We start from the raw sequence: 20945 nt of genomic DNA on the forward strand, positions 1-20945 counted from the left end.
CTGTTGAGAACAGGAGCCTCACCCAACACTGAGACCCCACAGGGAATCCTCCTCTGTTACTAGATGCAAAATTATAGGTCCACAGCTAGTAACTCACTACCAGCCTCTGGACCTTGCAGTCATCTGAGAGGCAGGAAAGAGAAGTCATTATCCCTTCTTCAGAGAAGATAAAACTGAGGCTCAAAGAGGTTCCACAGCGGAACAAGACTCCACTTGGGCTTATGAAATGTCAACCAGACTCCCCTGTGACAAAAGGTACCAGCGAGAAAGTCTTTGCTTGGGGATTTGATTCCTCTAACTCGGAGCCTGTAAGACTTTCCCTGTGGTCCTAAATCGGCCCCAAATCCAGACCCCACCTGGGGCTGCTGACAGGTAAGGGTGGAGGGGCAGGAAAGCCTGGCCCCCAGGTACAGAGAGCAGAAGGCTCAGAGAACACTGAACAGGAGCAGAGTCACGGCAGCCCCGGGAAGACGGAGGACAGCATCTCGCGTCTCTAAGAGCATCCATAGGTTGGACTCTGGATGGTGGACTCTGTATTGGTGGTCACTGAATGGAGCATTCTTGCTTCTGGTCCACACACAAGGCAAAGTTCTAAGCGTTCTAGAGAACAGGATCTCGCCTGGTGGTGACCACACTCTGGACATTCACACCAGTGAATCGTGCTTCCCCCTAAACCCTAATCCCCAGGAGCTCAAATCAATCCTCCCACACTGGTAGCCAGAGTGTAGACGTGTGTAGTTCCAAGAAAATAAATGATAATCCTTGCCTACGCCCACAGGAGTTTGCGGTCCCCTCGTGTGCCTATGAATGTTGTCGTAGAGGTTCAACAAAGGTTTGCTCTGGAGCTGGTGTGAGTCCGGACTCGGCCGCCTCCTGCTCTGTGATCCTGGGCAGAGTCTAACCTCTCTGTGCCATTGAGTCCTTCTGTAAAAGAAAGATAAATAGTAAATGAACAAATACACGAATAAAATGCTTAAAACAGGGCCCAGAACATAGCAAGTCGTCAGTAAATATTAGCTATTTGGATTATTGATGAGTGGGAGAGTGTTATATGGAAAGTGCCCAACTATTTGCAGGAGAAATGTCCCAAGACGGCTCCTTAAGGTTTCTCAGACATTTTTTTTTTTTTTCTTTATTACTGCATTATCAATATCTGGCCAACTGGCTGCAATGAACTGCTACCTCTGTTTCTTTGACCTGCTGTGGCCCAGGTTGTGGGTGAGGGTCTTGCGGGGAGAAGTTTGAGATTTGCTTAAGTTTTACTCCTAGAAATAAAGAGGGCGGCAGCCCCGTTAATGAAGTTCAACCTTTAGTAATACACTTGTTGGGATCCATCATCGTCCTTTCTTGGTACTTAGTGGGTCCCCAGAGAGGAGACCATGACCAGCTGCTCTCCTCACTCCAAGAACTTGTGAGAGAAATGCTCTGGAGGGGACAGAGCTCAGGCTGGCTCTGGGCCCCAGGGTGCTCTGAGATCTCCTTCCCTGTGGGTCTTGACAGTGACCAGAGAGGCCACCTAGCTGCCCTGGGGACAGCCAGTTATAGAGTTTGGTCACCACTCTCCTAACTGGTCCTGCTCAATCTCGCTGGGTCTACTCTTCTAGGACAAAGGAGTCCCACCATTTTATTTGATCTCCACAATGGCCCCATGAGGTAAGCCCTCATTTATCTCTGTTGTAAGATAAAAGGAACAGGGCTGGGATGTGGCTCAGTGGGGGAGCACTTGCCCAGCATGCAGAAGGCTCCGGGTTCAATCCATTCTCCGCACTGCAAAAAAAAAAAAAAAAAAAAAAAAAGTATAGAATGAAAGAAACAGAGTGCACCAGAGAAGTTAAGTAACTTGCTTGAGGTGACACAGTTTGTAAGTCGAAAAGTCACATATCAAACCCACATCTGTGCATCTGATTCCAGAATCCATGCTCTAAACTACTGTCAGTCAACCCACAGCCAAAGGAAAGAAGGAACATCTGTAACTCCCTGGGCTGCCAGCCTTCAGCCATCTGCTCACGAGCAACCAGGAAGGGAGCTCCTTGGGAACCCCGACTCCTGGCCATTCTGCCTGTGCCTCAGGTGGTCTCCGAGTGCATGGACCTCCTCGGGAAAGAGCCCCAAGGCTCCTGGATTTCGGCATCAGGAGGAGAAAGTCGGGCTCCCCAAATGTTCCAAGTTGAGTGACCCAGAGTTGACGGCAGTGCCATCGAGGGGAGGGACGAAGCAGGTAGGGGAGCCAGAGCAGCAAGCTTGCCACAGACTCCCTGGGAGCCAAGGACCTCCTCAGCCTGGCACCTCCCGCTCAGGCACCAACGTCCAGCCTCGCCCAGTGCAGGGAGGAGACCGCAGTGGACACCAGGCTGCGCCCACTGCAGGCCGGTTGCCCGTCAGACCTTGTCCCCATACTACCTTCCCCACCCTGTCCCGCCCTTCCCCACCCTGTCCCGACTAGGGCCCCCCCTCCCGGCCCCCCCTCCCGGGTCCCTGATCAGGATGCAGTGTCACCAGGGCTGTTTTTAATCCTTGCTGGATCTCTTATTTTTTTCCCCCTTAGCTGGGCTTCCTGGGCTGTAATTTCTCCCTCTGTGTCATCCATCACAGACACAGCGTCGCTTGTGCAAATTAAAATGCACCTCGGAATAATAAGAAAGGGGTTTTCTCTCTCCCCCTCCTTTCCCTTCCCAGCAGCAAAGACTCAACACAAAACATTCATCTCGGGGAGAGCAGGCACTTTAACCCTGTGCGTGCCATTGCCAGGCCCATACGGCCTGCAGCCATGTGCAGCCGGACCCGGGCCTGGGGCAGCAGGAGAGGGCAGAGGAGGGTGCCTGCTTTTTGGACTCTCAGGAGCGCCAGGCACCGTGCAGACTCCGCCCTTCAACGCATGCCCAGGGGCAGAACTCTCATCTCCATTTAAAAGTGCCCATGCCATCAGGAAAAGGTGGCTTGGCCCATGAGCAGAGGGAGCACCGGCCTTGCCCTGCTTCTCAAAGTGTGGTCCACGGACCAGCAGCTTCACGGGCCTCACCTGGGAGCTTTTCAGGAATGTAGGCTATTGGGCCCCAACCCAGACCTCCTGAACCAGGACCTGCACTTAGAAAGCATACCCAGGGGCCTCTTGTGCACCTTAAAGTTTAAGAAGCACTTCTCCACACCACCACGGGACAGCCTGTCCCACCTGCTCCCACTCCCACCTGCTAAGAAAAGGGCAGATGAGGAGATCCAGTGAATGGAGTCCAAGCCTCCCTGCCTCCATGGAGCCTGGCCCAGGTGAGGCAGAGCAGGCTCTCTCGCCTGGGCCTTTTCCCACCAGAGCAGTGAAACGGGGGCTGCACGCACTCACCTGTATGCCTGCTTCACTCTCCCTGGTGACTCTGAGGCTGGAGTGGTACCTTGTTCTGTCAGGTCTGTGGCTCCAGCACACCGCTTGGCACTCACTCGGCCAAAAAGCTGGCGGAGACTGTGTGTGCCTCTGAGTGTCCCTGAGGACCCTCACACACACAGTTACATAGTAGGACTTCTGCTTTGGGCAGCACGATGGAATAGACATACTTCTATGAGGTATAACTAGGAAGCCTGGATGCTACATCCGGTCATGAGGCAACTCAGACGGGTGGAGAGGAGGAGGAAGACTGGCAGGGGCCGTCAGAACAGCAACAACTGGGTTCCGGATTCTCTGGGGTTTCTTCTTCTTCTTTTTTTGCTGCTGCTGGGGATTGAACCCAGGGCCTTGTGCATGCGAGGCAAGCACCCTACCAGCTGAGCCATATCCCCAGCCCTGAGTTTTTCTTCTTGCCTCATGTAACCCATGCTTGAAGCTAAAGAAGACAGCAACTGGGAACACAAGGGGACACAGATTCTAAAAACAAACAAAAACCTCCTACCTCTAGTCAAAGAATTAGGAAAGGGTGGATGTAGCAAGACCCAGGCTCTGGTCTGCAGCAGCTCGGCTCCAGCCACAGATCACAGGAAGAAATGGAGCCACACCCTCACCATCAGCAGCAAAGATCAAGCAGGAGCTTGGACTCCATCCTTGCGAGTTATAAGGAGGCCCCCCAGCCCCCAGGGAGTGGTGCCAGAGAAGGCCTGGGACTCCCATCTTCACCAGTGGGTAACGAAGCCCCTCACTCTGTGGAGTCGGCAGAGGCCACAGAAGAGCTGGGATGAGTCACTCCTACCCTCAGCCAGGGAGGCCTGGTGGCCTGCAGAGAGCAGTCAGAGGAGGCCAAATGGTGGCGGAGCTCCACCCCCTCCCAGAAATAATAGGGGCACTGTCTTCTCTCCCCACCCAGAAGCCTCCTTTCACCCCTGCCAGAGTTGTGTCAGAAAAAAGTAGCCAGAAGAGAAGGTTTCAATAAGACCCAGAGCCCCGCAGTACAAACCCACAAGGTTCAGGTTTTTAAAAAAAAGTTCCATGAGGTTCTCAAACTGAATGGAAAAAGTCAATCAATCAGTAGGGCCAACCCCAAGATTACAGGAGTGTCAGAATGAGCTGACGGTGCTCTTAAAGCAACCATCAGGAAACTGATTCAATAAACACACCTGAGACGATTAAAAAAAAAAAAAAGAACATCTCAGTTAAGAAATCAAAAGTCTCATCAGTGTAAGAGACAATATTAAAAAGAACAAAGTGGAAATTTTAGAACTGAAAATTATAATAACCAAAGTTAAAAAAAAAAAAAATCAGCCAGGTGTAGTGGCACACACCTGCCATCCCAGGTCCTCAGGAAGCTGAGGCAGGATGATCCCAAGTTCAGGGCCAGCCTGGGCAACTTAGCAAGACTCTGTCTCAAGATAAAATTAAAGGGCTGATGGCGCAGTTCAGTGGGAGAGCACTTGCCTAGCATGTGCTAGATCATGGGTTCAGTCCTGAGTACTGCAAAAACAAACAGCGTTTTGTCAGCATGTGAGCTTAATAGCAAAAAAGGAATAACAGGGGCTGGGGATGTGGCTCAAGCGGTGGCGCACTCGCCTGGCATGCGTGTGGCCCGGGTTCGATTCTCAGCACCACATACAAACAAAGATGTTGTGTCCACCGAAAACTAAAAAAATAAATATTAAAAAATTCTCTCTCTCTCTCTCTCTCTCTCTCTCTCTCTCTCTCTCCATCTCTCACTCTGTCTTTAAAAAAAAAAAGGAATAACAGAGATAGAATCAGTGAACTTGAAGCTAGAACAATAGATATCACTCCTCCTGAATAATAGAGAGAAATAGGCTTTAATGAAATTCTGGGGTCCTGTGGGACTATGACAAAGGTGATAACATTTGCATCATCAGAATTATAGACAGAGAGAAGAAGGAGAGTGAGGAAACTTTCCAAATTTGGCAAAAACATAAGCGTACAGATTCAAAAAGTTGAGCAAATTTTAAATAGAACAAGCTGGGCATGGTCACACACACCTGTAATCCCAGCAGCTCAGGAGGCTGAGGCAGGAGGATCATGAGTTCAAAGCCAGCCTCAGCAAAAATGAGGCGCTAAGCAACTCAGTGAGACCCTGTATCTAAATAAAATACAAAATAGGGCTGGGGATGTGGCTCAGTGGTCAAGTGGCCCTGAGTTCAATCCCCGGTACCCCCCTCAATAAATATCAATATCTATATCTATATCTATATACATACATATATATATATATATATATATATATATATATATATATATATATATCTCCTTCAGGAATGAAGGGAGAAATTAAGACATTCTAAGATGAAGAAAAGCTGAGTTACTTTATTGTTAGCAGACCTACCCTAAAAGAATGACTAAAGAAATTCTCTAAACTTCTTTAAATAATAAGGAGGAATTTTGGAACATCAAGAAGAAAAAAACACAGTAAGCAAAAATGTAGGTGAAAACAATAGACTTTTCTTCTATTCTTGATTTTTCTAAGTAATGTTTTGTGTTTGAAGCAAAAATTATAGTTATCTAATATGACTTTAGGTGTGTGTATAAGAAATATTTTTTTTAAATTATGTAATAAACAGAGGAGAGTAAATAATCTAAAGGGGTATGATTTCTACGCTTTACTTGAACTAATGAAATGGATAAGTTATATATACATAATAATATACTACCTGCAGAAACCACTAACAAAATTATACAAAGAGATACACTCAAAAAGTTACAATTTAAAAGAAAATTTAAAATGTCCAATTAACCTAGAGGAAGACATGAAAAATAAAACAGAGAGAACTAATATAAAACAAAAAATAACCCTTAAAATACCATTAAGTACATTAAATGTAAAATGGCCTAAAGACAACACTTAAAAGTCAAAGATTAGATAAGTGAACAAGAAAACATGACCCAACTATGTGCTATCTACAAGAAACTCATTCCAAATATAGCAATAGAGATAGGTTAAAAGTAAACAGATGGAAAATCTGTACCTTTCAAATGATAATCTGAAAAAAGCAGAAGTGTCTATATTAGTATCAGATAAAGTAGATTTCAGGGGGAAAAAATCACCAGAGACAAAGAGATGCATAACATAATGATGAAAAGGTCAATCCATCAAGAAGATATAGCAATCCTAAATATGTATGCACCAAACAATAGAGTTGTAAAATATATAAAGAAAAAGCTGATAAAACTGAAAAGAATAGAGAAATCCATAATCATAGTTAGAAATTTCAATACCCATCTCTCTGCAATTGATAGAACAACTAAACAGAAAACTAACAAGGGTATATAAGAACTCAACATCATAAATCAATAGAATGTAATCAAAATGCCCACCCTACAAAGCAGAATGTACGTTCCTTTCAAGTGCAAGATTGACCATATCCTGAGCCATAGAGCTCAACAAATATAGGAGTTGTAGAACGTTTTGTCTGACCAAAATGGAATCAAACTAGAAATCAATGACCGAAAGATAACAGAAAAATCTCCAACTCATGGAAATCCAACAATATATTACTACATAATCCATGAATCAAAGAAGAAAGTCTCAAGGATAAAAATGAAGTGAACAAGAATGAAAATACGGTATATCAGAATTTGTGATGTGTAGTTGAAGTTGTACAGAGAAGGGAATTTACAGCATTATGTGGTTACATTAGAAAAGAGGAAAGCCTGTAATCAATAATCTAAGTTCACACCTCAAGATCCTAGAAAAATAAAAACAAACTGAAAGCCAGCAGAAGGAAGAAAGGGATGAAGAATGAAAATTTGTGAAATTGAAAATAGAAGTTTTTTAACTCAGGAAAAAGGAACTGGTTCTTTGAAAATATCAATAAAACTGACAAACCCCTAGCAACAGTGACAAAGAAAAATGAGAGAAAATGCAAATTATTACATTCAGGAGTGAAATAAGAGATATCACTCTAGATTCTGCCAATCTCAAAAACATAATAAGAGAATACTGAGAACAACTCTCCTATGGTTTTCACAGAGTATCTCAAAGGCCAATGCGGTCAAGGGTTAGTAGAGCTGGGAAGTGCTGGAGCCTTTAGGATTTGGGCTCAGGGGAGAACTTTAGTGATTGGGGGTGTGACCTCAAAGGGGATTGTGGGACCCAGTTTCTTCCTCTTTGACTGCTTGGCCATGCCTGAAGAGAATGGTTTTGCTCGGCTTCAAGTTCCCACCAGGGTGTGCTGCCTTGTCACAGGCCCAGAAGCAACAGGGCCAATCAGTCATGGATTGGAACCTTCAAAAGTGTGAGCCAAACTAACCTTTTTCGTTTTTTAAGTTTCTTGTCTCAGGTATTTGTTATAGTGATAGAAAGCTGATCAACACAACTGTGAACATATAAATCTGATACTTTATTTATGAAATGAACTCATCCTTAAAAAACACAAATTAAAATGTGTCCACTATGAGATAATTTGAATAGCTTTTGAGGAAGTTGAATTCTAAATTCAAAACTTCCCAAAAAGCTGGGCATAGTGATTTATACCTGTGATCAAGTTACTTGGGAGGCTAAGGCAGGAGGATCATATGTTCCAAGGGCAGCCTCAGCAACTTAGTGAGACCCAGTCTCAAAAATTTTTTAAAAGGACTGGGTTGTAGCTTGATGGTAGAGTGCCTGCCCAGAAGCCATGAGACCCTGGATTTAATCCCTAGTACTGGGAAAGAAAAAAAAAAACACCTCAAAGTGGATAATGGACTTAAATGTAAATTATAAAACTTTTAGGCAATACACAGGAAAAAAATTTCAGGATCTAGGGTTAGAAGAAGGATTCTTACAGAATTGCCAAAAGCCCAATCCAAAAAAGAAAAAAAGCTAATAAATTGGACTTCATCAAAATTAAAACTCTGGCCAGGTATAGTAGTGCACGCCTGTAATCCCAGCAGCTCAGGAGGCTGAGGCAGGAGGATTGTGAGTTCAAAGCCAGCCTCAACAATAGTGAGGCGCTAAGCAACTCAGGGAGACCCTATCTCTAAATAAATACAAAATAGAACTGGGGATGTGGTTCAGTGGTCTAGCGTCCCTGAGTTCAATCCCTAGTACCAAAAGAAAAAAATAAAACTCAGCTCTATGAAAGATACACTTAAGAGGATAAAGAGACAAGAACAGATAGGGAGGAAAATCACAAAACAGACTGGGGATGTGGCTCCAGCGGTAGCGCGCTCGCCTGGCATGCGTGCGGCCCGGGTTCGATCCTCAGCACCACATACCAACAAGGATGTTGTGTCCACCGATAACTAAAAAATAAATATTAAAAAAATTCTCTCTCTCTCTTAAAAAAAAAAGAAAGAAAATCACAAAACATATTTGACAAAGGATCAGAGTCTAGAATATAGAATAAAAAATAATTCTTACAACTCAACAGTAAAAACAACAAATGATCCAATCAGAAAATGGCCACAAGGTATGGAGACAGTTTTCACCAGTGAGGATTTGCAAATGGCAAAGGAGCACATGATAAGAAGTTTTATTCTCTTAAGATTGGGGAAATGAGATTAAAACCACAGTGAGATGTGATTATTGGCTTATAAAATGGCTAAGATAAAAATTAGTGACAATCCCAAATGTCAGAGAAGATGTTAAGAAACATCTGGAAGAATCTAGGAAAAAAAAAAAAAAGTCTGGAGAATGGTTTGGCAGCATCACAAAACACTGATGATGTAATCACCCTATGGCCAGTCATGTCAATCCTGGGCACTTACCCCAGAAGGAAAGGAAGTCTGTTCACACAGAAACCTGTACATTAGCATTCGCAGTAGCTTTATTCACTCACAATGGCCCCAAATGGTAAACATCCCTGATGTCCTTCAAGAGTGAATGGTTAAACAGACTGTGGTTTATCCTGGCTGCTGCATGCTACTCAGAAAAGGGGCGGGGGGAAGCACAAAATCTTAATGCAGGCAACAACCTAGATGAATCCCCAGAGAATTATGTCAAATGAAAAAGGCCAGTCCTGAAAGATTACATGCTGTTTCATTCCACTTCCATAACTTTCTTCAAATGACAAAATCATAGAATGGAGGAGAGGTTGGTGAGTGCCAGGATTTAAGGAGGCGGTGGAGTGGGAAGAAAGTGAGCGTGGCTACAAAAGGGCAGCTTGAGAGTCCTTGTAGGGATGCAAGGTTCTGTATATTGGCTGATGTATTAATTGTGAATATCCTGATTTTGATACTGTACCATTGTTTTTCAGGGTGGTAGTATTGGGGAAACTGAGTCAGATGGAAGTTGAATCATATTTCTTACAACTGCGTGAATTTATAATAATCCTCAAAGTTTACATTTTTAAAGTTAGGCAGCATCAATATGGCTGATTATCCCTCATAAAGTAAAAATGGACCCACCCTATAATCCAAGATAATTTCTTATTTTAAAATCAGCTGATTAGCAGCTGGACATGATGGTGCAAACCTGTAATCTCAGTGACTCAGGAGGCTGAGGCAGGAGGATCACGAGTTCAAAACCAGACTCCGCAAAAGGTGTTAAGCAATTCAGTGAGGCCCTGTCTCTAAATAAAACACACAAAAAGGGCTGGGGATATGGCTTTGTGGTTAAGCGCCCCTGGGGTCAATCCCTATACCAAAAAAAAAAAAAAAAAAAAAAAAAACCCCAGCTGATTAGCAAATTCCATCTGCAAACGGAATTCTTCTTTATCATGTAACCTAACATATTCCAGGTTCTAGGAATTGGGAGGTGAACTTCTTTGGGAAGTTATTATTCTGCCTACCACAAATGTATCTACAAAGAGGGAAGTTTTAGAATAAGAGCAAGGGCATGGGAGCATAAAGAACAATTAAGTAGATATAAATAAAACCAATGAAACTTACAAAAGTAGGAAACATTATGTAATTAAATTTAAAGTACTATTGATGGAAGATTAAACAAAAGATTAAACACAACTGAAGAGAAAAATCCTAGAGATATGAAAGATTCAAATCTTCTCCAGAATTTAACTCAAAGAGACAAAGACATGGACAAGATAAAAGGATGTTAAGGGGTGCGAAGGACCGACTGACTGATCTGGAGATGAGCTCATGGGGAGGGGAAGAGGCAGTGCTCCTGAGGAGCATGGAGGGGCGGTGCTTGAAGAGAGGGCACTGGAGGATTCCCCAGGGTTGCTGAAAGACATCAGTCTTCACATCCTGGACGTCCAATGGACCTCAAGTATAATCAAATGACACTCATACCTATTACAGCAAAGCAAATTTGCAGAATATTCAAGAAAAATAGATTTTTTTTTAAATAGCCAGAGAAAAGAGACAGATCACTCTCAGCATTGGTGATGGACAGCTTGTGAACAGTAGTAATGGAAGTGACATGATTTCCAATATGCAGAGCAAAATAGCTATCAATTTATATCCACTGAAACTATCTTTTAAAGTCTAAGTTATGCTGGGTAATCCCAGCGGCTCAGGAGGCTGAGACAGGAGGATTTCATCAAAGCCAGCCTCAGCAATGGTGAGGTGCCAACTCAGTGAGACCCAGTGTCTAAATAAAATACAAAATAGGGCTGGAGATGTGGCTCAGTGGTTGAGTGCCCCTGAGTGCAAACCCCTAATAAATAAATTTGCATAAGAATGAATGTTGAGAGCCACAGTTTAGTCAGAATGACGCCTGGCATTTTTGCCAAAGGGAATGGTTGAAAGGTGACCCTGCTCTGGGAGTAGGGCGGATCCTGCTGCCTCCGGCTGCTACTTTGGAGTTCCCCTTGAGTTCTCCCGGGGTTTTGGCGCCCTGAGCATGGTGGAGGCAGTGTGTTGCCGCGGATAGTCGGGAATAAAGGTTGCTGTTTGAACCTACAAGGCTATGTGGCGGCTTGGTTATTTGTGCCCAGCCAGACTGCGGCAAATGAAAATTGAGTTTGTCTCCACTAAAGTACCTACAGCGTGAGCCGTCAGGCCTCTGGTGGGAGCAGGAGGATTCTCACTTTATGTAGGGAAGACTGAGGCTCCGAAGCCCGGTGGGATGGGAGGAAGAGCTTTCTACGCAGTGACGCCCTGTGGGACCCCTGGGGGGCAGGTTCTGGGACGAGGAATCTGGTTCTAGTTCTGGTTTATTCTTTCTGCCTTTTCTCTCCCTGCTTTGCACCCCCCACCCCACCCCCCACCCCCCCCCCCCGCCGTGCCTGGGTTGGATGGTGCTTCTGGCTCTTCTCTCCTTCTGGCTGCTCCTATGATGGTGAGTGTCCAGAACCACAAAGGCCACTCAGCTGGCCCATGGCAGCAGAATGAGTCAGTCCGCTTGGCGAGTCCCAGAGCCCAGGGCTGCAGACCCGTCAGCTCTGCAGCCTTGCATTGGGCCTCCCACTCCCCGCCCCTCCCTTGGCTCTCCCTACCATTCTCCAGTCATTTCCTAATAGCAACGTCGGAGCAGTGGCCAAGTTCCAGTTCACCCTGGCGCTAGGCACGCTTTATGGGAGGGACAGACTGCACATGGACCCTCCCCATCTTACCCGCAGTGGACCCAGGATGGGCTCCTGACCCTAGTCCACTGCCTGGCCAGGGAAGCAGGACTTCGAAAGGGACAGCCAGGTCCTCATGGGGAATTCTGGAATGGGCATGGAATTATGGAACTGAGCTTGTGTGGGTGGCAGACGCTAGAACTGAGAAGTCCAATTGGGTCACCACTGCCCCAGGGTGGGGATGGTGAGGGCAGCTGCTCAGGTGGACTTCCCTCCCTCCCTCCCACCCCAGGGTGCCCATCCACCAACAGCGTCGGAACACGCCCCAGGAAGCGGCATTGTGCAGCTGGCTCTGAGCCAGGGGGACCGGGCGCTCCGTCCCCTCCAGAACCAGGCATGTGCTGGCCCCGTGGCCCTGACAGCATGAAGGGTGCTTGGTTTTGTCCCCAGCGCTGTGATCATTTGTCATCCCCTCCTAGGAGCCTCGCGGGCCCCCGGAGCCCATCCCTGCCGCCGAGGGGAGCCCTCCCGCGGTCATCGCGGTTATCTCCCAGGAAACACTGGCACAAGGGTCCCCAGAAGCCCAAGTGATGTCCCAGTTGAAGTCAACTCAAAAACCTTTGCTGCAGAAGTTGTCAGTCCCTGCTGAAGTTCTGTGCCTGAGGCTCTGGGTGGGCAACCCTGCCTTCAAGGGCAGAGGGGAGGGGGGAGAGGGAGGGAGGGAGGGGGGAGAGGGAGGGAGGGAAAGAGGGAGGGAGAGAGAGAAGAATGGAGAGGGAGGGAGAGAGAGAAGAATGGAGAGGGAGGGAGGGAGGGAAGAATGGACAGGGAGGGAGGGAGGGAGGGGTAGGGAGGGAAGGAAGAATGGAGATGGAGGAGGGAGGGGAGGGGGAGGAAGAGAGAGAAGAATGGAGAGGGAGGGAGGGAGGGGAGAATGGACAGGGAGGGAGGGAGGGAGGGGTAGGGAGGGAAGGAAGAAGGGAGATGGGGGAGGGAAGAATGGAGGGGGGAGGGAGGGAGGGAGGGAAGGGCACCACCAGGGGCCTCTGGAAGAGCAGGGGCAGGGACAGCTGGTGGAGGGTGGCGGAGACAGAGGTCTGGAAGAGGAGTGTACCCAGAAGGGGACAAGGAAAAAACAGCTGAGAAAGGGGAAGCCACAGCTGTTGTGTCTGAGCTGCTCGGAAGGAGGAGGCCGGCCAGTGCAACAGTCAAGGTTGAAGCACAAGAGAGGGCTTCATCACAGAGCAAAGTCCCAGGGACTTAGAGGCAGGGTCAAGTCAGGGGCAGGACCGGCTGTGGAGGGAAGGCAGAGACATCCATTTCAAGAACAGAAGAAAGATGGGAATTGGTCTGTGGCTGGGGGTGGGGCAGAGGGCACTGCAATAAAAGGAAACTGTGGAGGTGAGGTCACCTGTGGAGGGACAGGTGGGTTTGGGACTTCAAGAAAACTGCAAACTGAAATATCCACTGAGAGCTACTGAGATTTTAAAGACCTGCCAGTCTGCAGGGACTTTGCACATGCTCTTTCCTCTACTTAGAACATCCTGCCACTGTTCTTTGCATTTTCTTACCTTTCAGATCTTGGTTTAAATGTCATTTCTTCAGATTGGCCTTTCCCAAAAAACTCCCCCTAAAGTAGGCCCTTCCTTATCTCCCATGATTCTGTTTCAGCTCCTTTATCTCTTCCTACCATTTACACTTGCAATTACTTTACTAGCTTGTTTCTTTCTTCTTCCTCCTCTCCCCCCCTCCTCCTCTTTTACTTCTTCTTTGTCTTATTCAACTAGTTTGGAAGCCCCAGGAGACCAGGGACCACATCTGTCCTGTGTTCCTGTATCCTCTGGTCTAGCCACGTGAGAGTAGAAGGGCAACCAGTGCTTCCTGAATCCAGGAGTGAGTATCAAAAAGCTGGTGTCCCTAGGGTACTAATTGGTGGGGCCGCGTGTCCTGCCTCAAGTAGGGGACTGCAGGAGGTCCTCAACACAAGGTCAGCCCTACTGGAAATCTCAAGTGCCAGTTGGAAATTACTGAAATGTTTGGTAATGGGGAAGCTGGGGGAGTCCCCAAATGGGGACAGGCAGGGGACTGGAGCTGGCATGATCTTCCTCCAAGAGAGAATTGGCTACATCTTCCCGAGGGGTGGTCAGCTGACAGCGCCCAGCTGCAGCACCTCTGGGGCCCACCTCAGAGTTTGAGTGAAGGCCCTGCTTTTCTTGGGCAGCCCTGGTCAGACTGAGTCCTGGCCTGGCCGTTTCTTCCCAGTGTGGGACCGCCCCCCCTCATGAGCAGTCTCTGCGCCAGTGCTCCGTATCAGGGTGGCCCAGGCGCCATCGTTGATATAGTCCAGAAACCAGACACGGAGATAGAGTTAGCAGCTCAAGAACTTTATTGCCGGTGAGGACGGGAGGCAGGAGGTGAGCCCGTGAACAGAAGCGGGTGGCGGAACTGGGCAGAGAAGACTGGGCCAGCTGGGGTCTTCCAGGATCTGCTTCTCCCCCTTCATCCTCTGTGGGTGTTCCCCTCCCATCTCTGCTGTTGTGACAAATGACCACCAACCCAGCAGCTTGCGACAGTGGAACTCTATTCTCTCCTGGAGGCCAGAAGTCCAGGCTCGTAAGGAGAACCCGCTGCCAGCCTCCCCTGGCCACGGCTGGCCACCCTGCCATTGCTTGGCTGGTAGATGCGTCCCTCCAGTCTCTGCTTCCATCTTCCCATCCCCCTCCACTAGGCCTCCCTGTGTCATCTCCTCTTCCGAGGACACCAGTCCCTGGATTTGGGGCCACCCTAATTCGAGGACGATTTTATCTTGAGATCTTTAATTACATCTGCAAAGGCCTATTTCCAAATAAGGTCACATTGTGAGACTTCTGTGTAGACAGGAATTTGGGGGGATGTTCGTGAGCCCACTGTACCCCCCTGTCTTGATTCCTAACCACCTCAGCATCTGCTTCCCAGGGTACCTGTAGAAATGAGCAGGTGGCACTGTGGCTGGCCTGGCCAAGAGGTGGGAAGAAGAGGCGTTCCCTACCTGTTCACTTAACAGACGTATGTTTACTCCTCTGGAAAGTTCCAGAGTTGGAATCTTAGGGGTAGGGTCCAGAGCAGGTCACTGAGGCTGAGGGGGCTGCTGTGGTGGGCTGGGTAGGCTGGAGGAGGGGCTGAAGTGGTCACCAGCGGGGTCTTCAGAGGGCGATCCCACTGTTGCTTGGTGGCCTTTGCTCTTCTCGAGAGGTCACAAGGAACCCCCAGCCACTGGCCACCAATGGCTGGGCTCTGCCTGTCCCTCCTTGGCCCTCAGGGAGAGATAGACCTTGTGTTGGGAGCAGTCAGCATCATCAAGGAACATGTGCTGGGACCACAACTTGGAATATAGGGATCATAGGTCAAAATGTCCACAGGAAACCGGGGCCTCCACTGCCCTGGACTCGCTCTGGGGTTTCAGAGGAGGGCATGGCAGTCCATGCATGTGCCTGCCGAAGCAGCATCCAGACCTGAAAAACAGTGAACACCAGCAAGGAAACCCTTCTTGTGCTGCCTGCCTTTGGCCCTTTGCATATTTTGACCCATGAAGTGGCCCATATTGCAAAAGAACGGAGTCCCCGGAATTTGTACCCACAGCTCAGAATTGCTTGGAAATTGCCTCCGTCCTGCTGGTTGCTTCAGAGGTCTCAGAGCTGCGCTCAAGCCTGCTGCTGTCCCCTGAAGGCGGCTCCAGGTCCGTGCTTGGCACCTCTGTGGGAAGCATCCAGCTTGTTTTGGGCGATGGCTGCACAGAGCTTTGGAGAAGGTGCTACTGGTGACCTGAAAATTCAGAGAACTGCACTCACCTGTGCTCAGGATGGGCACACGGTTCATTGTTACCCGTGCTCAAGTGCAGATGAAGCGCTCTGCACGATGCCTTCCGTCCTTCAGGACAGCCTATAGACGAAGCCTCGGGACGGTCAAGCACCTCGCTCTAGGATTCCAGGGGGTTGTGCTCTTTAGAAAGTGAATTCACGACCAAGGCAGCGTTGGTGAGGTTTCCGTCTTCCTCCACCACTGCCACCCCACATCCTCTGCTGAGGAAGAGCTTTTGCTTACCAGCTCAGCTTCCAGCCCTTGGTGGCATTTTCCAATCACGTTTTAGAAAATTGTAGGTCTGTGTTCTTTTCTATTGGAGCATCTGCTGTGTGTGAACGTGTTCTATTGCATTTAAAGACAAGCACCATTACCAAAGACGGAGCCTCGAAGAGACTTGCCCAGGAAAATAACCAAGTCAGGTTGTCACAGGCTCCTGAATCCAGCCTGGAACAGACACAGGAAGCAACCAGGGAACACTCTGAGGGCTCAGAGGTGGGGACCCAAGAGTGCCTGAGAGTGGGTCTCCATTCCTGCAGGGCCCTGGGCAGGACGGTGGGGCTTGCTTCCAGTGACAGAGCAAGGAGGGGGTGAGGAGAGGTGGGAAGAGTTGAAAGGAAGGCAGAGGACAGGCTCAACCCATGATGCCACCATTAGACCCCTGCAAAGAGTGGGGAGGCTGGTCCAGGGCAGAGGGTTGCCAGATTGAACAGATAATAATGCCGGACACCCAGTCAAATTTGAACTTCAGGTGAACAACAAATAATCCTATTCAATATTTGGGATGTGCTTATACTAAAAGATTATCCGTCATTTATCTGAAAGTCAGAATTAACTAGAATCCTGTTTTCTATCTGGAAATACTACCAGGATGTTGCGTTTTTGTCACCGAAGGCCATCCGTGGTCGGGGGATTGACCAAGATGTCTGACACAGGCATGAGTGTAAGAGCCCGCCCTTGCCCAGACAGGCCTTCATTTCACCATTTGTCCTGGGACAGAGGGTTCAGGAAAGGGTCATTCTGTGGACTTCCCCAGAGTCCCTGTCCTGAACCCAGTGTTCGAAGATCTGCCCTTCCATGGCCCCTAGCTGCAGTAGCAGCAGCCTTTACCCAAGAGCAGCCAGCCTGTGGGGGTGGTGCTGGGAACCAGAGGCCCCCACGGTCGGGCACAAAGTGGACCTACAGATCTATCCCCTGGAGCCAGCTTCCCTTGCCCGCCTCCATCCAGCCTCCCGCAGTGGTGAGCTCTCACCCGCCCCTGAGCTGTTTCCCTGGCCCACCATCACCCACATACACCTGATTAGGGGATCGAGTGACTTACAGGGGCTCCTCTTCCCCAGGGTCGGCATTTGCATAGGGTGATGGATGCCGAGATGTCATCTAAACACATCTGCACTTTGCATATTAAACAAAGCAATTTCCAGAGGAAGCTGGGGGAGCTTTGTCTCCTTCCAAGAACATTTCCTCTGAGTCAATTTCGCTTTTCTTTGGGCCAGCACGTCCCACGGCTGTCCTGGGTCCATCTCCTCTTCTAGCCCCCCTGCCCACCCCATTGCAGTGACCTCAGTGCGGAGCAGGAGGTTACCTGGGACATAGGACAAAGAAGGACACAGGTCCCTGCCAGCATCCCCCAGCCCTGGTCTGCACCCCACGCTGGTGCCCTGCCCACCGCTGGAGCCCTGTGCCGAGCCCTGCCCACCTGCACTTTCAAGGCACAAGCCGTGGTCGTCCTCTGGGCTTTGTCTGGAGACAGGGACTTGTTTCTGTCTGAGCTCTGACCTCTGACACCATACAGCAGAGACTTCTGAATGAATCTGAACCTTACCCAGAGAGATCTTTAGAATATTGACCAAAATGTCACCATAATATTGACCCACAAAATTAGGCTTAATTTTTTTTTTTCTCCAAAGATAGGAAGGAACAAGTTTGGATTTTGTTCCAGGTCCTGTGATCTGAAGGCCAGAGCAGCATTTTAGCTCAGTTACTTTAAATGGAGTATGACACTGGGTGACATCACTTAGCCACCAAGTGGACACAGCAATCCTGCTTCCAGTGGCCCCATGGCTCCTGCACACAGAGGCACCTGGGAAGCCTCTGTGTGTCCCTTCCTGCCTGGATGGAAGTCCCTGAGCTGACCCTCTCAAGGGATAAGAGCAGACATCTGTGGCTGGAGGGGACTCCTGCAAAGTCACATGCTTCCTCGTGGTGGGAGGAGGATGGGAAGAAGGAGTGGACGTTTACTGAGGGATTGCTGTGCACCTGACCCCGAGAGGACTACCCTGCACTCTGGCGTGGGGTTAAGAAAGGAGGCTTGAGTTGAACTCATAGGGATCTGGATTCAAATCCGATCTCTGCAAGTTGGTTAACCTCTCTGGGGCTTGCTCTCCCATAGAATGACGGCCCCTGGTGAGGCATAAGGGTTAGAGGGGACAGGGTGCGGGGTGGCTGGGATACAGGAAACATCCCACTAACGTTGCTCAGGGGCACCTGCGCCCAGTGCAATCAGCTGTATCCTGCAGAGACTCCTGAGCCTGCGCCAGTCTGGACCCCAAGCTCAGCTTCACCCGAGATGTGGCGATCGCGGCATGCCACCCCCTGCTGAGAACCCTGCGCAGCTTCCCATGGTTCTTCCCCATGTGGAGCAACTTCCTCACCAAAGGTGACAAAGCTCAGCATGATCTGACCCCTCCCACGTCCAGCCTTCTCTTTGTCCTCACTCTCAGCCACCAACCAACCCAGATGGTTTTCTTCCAATCTCTGGAGCAAGCTTGGAATAGGTCAGCCCCCTCAGTGTCTCTCTTTCTTCCTGAAATACACTTCCCCAGCCTCTCCTGGCTCCCTCCGCACATCAGCTCTCAGCCTTCACCTGCTTCTCCAGGGCTGGTGTCCCTGGACCACAAATTCCCATCGTCCCAGCCACCACAAGCCAGGCTGGTCGGTTCGCCTGTTCCCCTCTCCTGCGTGTTACAGAGTCTCCGTGGGAGATACCTTCTTCAAAAACTGGTTCAATGTCAGCCTTCCCTAGTAAACAACGAACTCCCACGTAACCCCAAATCTAGCCCCGCGCCAGGTGACAGATGAACGAGGACAGAGGGTGGGCCAGCGAAGGGGAGAGAGCACACCCTGGGTTTGGGAGGATTTGCCTGTCTGGGTGTTCACTGCAGCAAGACTTAAAACAGCTGCTACAGTCTTTGAGCCAGAAGTGGGTCCCTGGAAGACATGTCTGAGTGCACAGCTAAGATTCAGGGCAGGTAAGGATCAGTTCCCTTGGATTCTGGGTGGTTTCCCCTCTTTGGGGGTGAAATAAATTCACAAGTGGGGCAAAATATACAAGGTGGGGAGGTTTCCAGTTTTCCTCTGCTGACCCCACACCACTTCTAGATTTCACATATACGTATCGCAGGCAATAAATCTCCATAAGCCAGTAAAGTAAACGGGTGTCTTTTACTTTCTACAAAAGACATCCTGTACAGTCCTCTTTGATCTTTTCCGGGTCTTTTCTTGCTTCCCTCTGGTCATGAGTGTCCTGAACAGCAGGCAGGCTGTGGTGTCAAGGGTTACACCTGAATGCATTTCAAAATCTCAGAAAGACTGTGTGTGCTTCATGCATCTTTCTTTTTTAAAGGACTTACGCTTCATTGGATCCCATGGACATTTTGATCCAATTGAACTATTTAATCATTAAGATCATTTTGAACTTATGCGTTATTATTCGTGTATATCATGTATATCTTAACGTCCTCTGTCTCTGGACTAATGAAAACAAGAAGTGTCATTAAAAGTAGTACCAGGGCTTCTCAGGTTGGCATCAGACTTCTCAAGTTGTACTTTCTGAGTTTTGCTGCTGATCACAATTTGATTGGTTGGTTGGTTGGCTGATTGGTTGTGGTGCTGGGGATTGATCTGGTGTCTCATGCATCCAGGTAAATGCTGATCGTGCTTTTAAAATGTCCATGGGACCCTACCCCACCCCACCCGACCCTGAGACCTCGGAGGCTGAGGTGGCTCCCTGATGGCCTTTCCTGCATTAGCTTGGACACCTGGCAGCAGTTCTGTCCAGAGAACAGCAAGCCTGAAAAGATAACGTGTGCAGAGACTCTCCAACAGGGCTTTCCTTATTTATTAGATTCCAGATACACGGGACCAGGGCGGGAAGAATCCTAGGGCATGTGATTTACATGGAGGTCTTTGGGAGAACACAGACAGGGGTGGGATTACGTACAGGGGGATGAGGCGGCCACGAGGGGCTGCCATTTAAAAATATATACATCTCAAGAAGCCATTCCAGCCGTATCATCATTATTAGAAAATAAAGCCATCTTTCAACATAGTGCTTTTCTTTGGTGCTGTTCTGTGGGGCACAGACTCTGGTCCCTTGTGTGGTCTTTGTCACAGGCCTGTCTCCATCCGCCTCCCTTCCTCCTCCCTGGCCCCAGGGAGGGCAGAGGCTGGAGGGTAGGGGGCCCCAACAGGATGGGGCAGGTTGTTCTGGAGGCCCTGATCTCCTGCTCCCTAGAGCCTTGGGCTCAGTCCTCAAACTGCAGCCTGGGAAATCCAGGAAGTTTCCGTAGGCAAAAAACGGGAGACACCCTCAGGTTCACACATGCCATCGGGAACCTTTAGAAAGGACGGGAACAAGGAAACCAAACAAAACCCAGCCAGCACCACCTTCTCTGCAGTTGGATTGCCACGTTTTTATTTCTTGGTTGGTTTCAAATGACCTGTATCATGAGGGTACAACTGAGAAGGGTCGTTTCCTTTTTACAGATTTTCTAGAAACGGCAGATTTGGGGGCAAACTTGGACTCTCTGATTTGGGGGCGTAGGGCTTCCTGAACTCTCCTCGCAGTCCTGGCTCCCACATCTAGCTGGGCTGACAACTAAGAAGTCCCCCGCTGCCCTCCTCTGGGTGTCCAGGGGCCCCCCAAGTCCACACCAGGGTTTCCCACTGGGTTGAGTTTCCATGGTAACTGGGGCATTTCCTGTGACAGCCGCTCCCCGCGCAGACCCGCACCCCCCTCTGCTGGGAAGGTCTGACTTGGGGCATCTGCAGAAGCACCAGACACAAGCCGGCAAAGGTGCCCCCGTGGAGAACACCCACCTGCTCCAAAGCAGGGCCTGTGTGACAGGCCCCTTTCCCCAGAAAAGGTGGACACAAATGCCAGCGTGCACAAGTCCCCTTGAGTTTGGACAGGAAGTGAGAGCGCGGACAACCTGGTACCTGGTAATGAGAGGCTGCCCTGGGCACCTCCTCTGGCTTGCAGCAGTGAAGCTGGGGACACCCAGAGAGCACTCCCCCAGTTCCCTTGCTGAGGA

Source organism: Callospermophilus lateralis, chromosome 3, assembly GCF_048772815.1.
Source record: "Callospermophilus lateralis isolate mCalLat2 chromosome 3, mCalLat2.hap1, whole genome shotgun sequence".
Lineage (NCBI taxonomy): Eukaryota > Metazoa > Chordata > Mammalia > Rodentia > Sciuridae > Callospermophilus > Callospermophilus lateralis.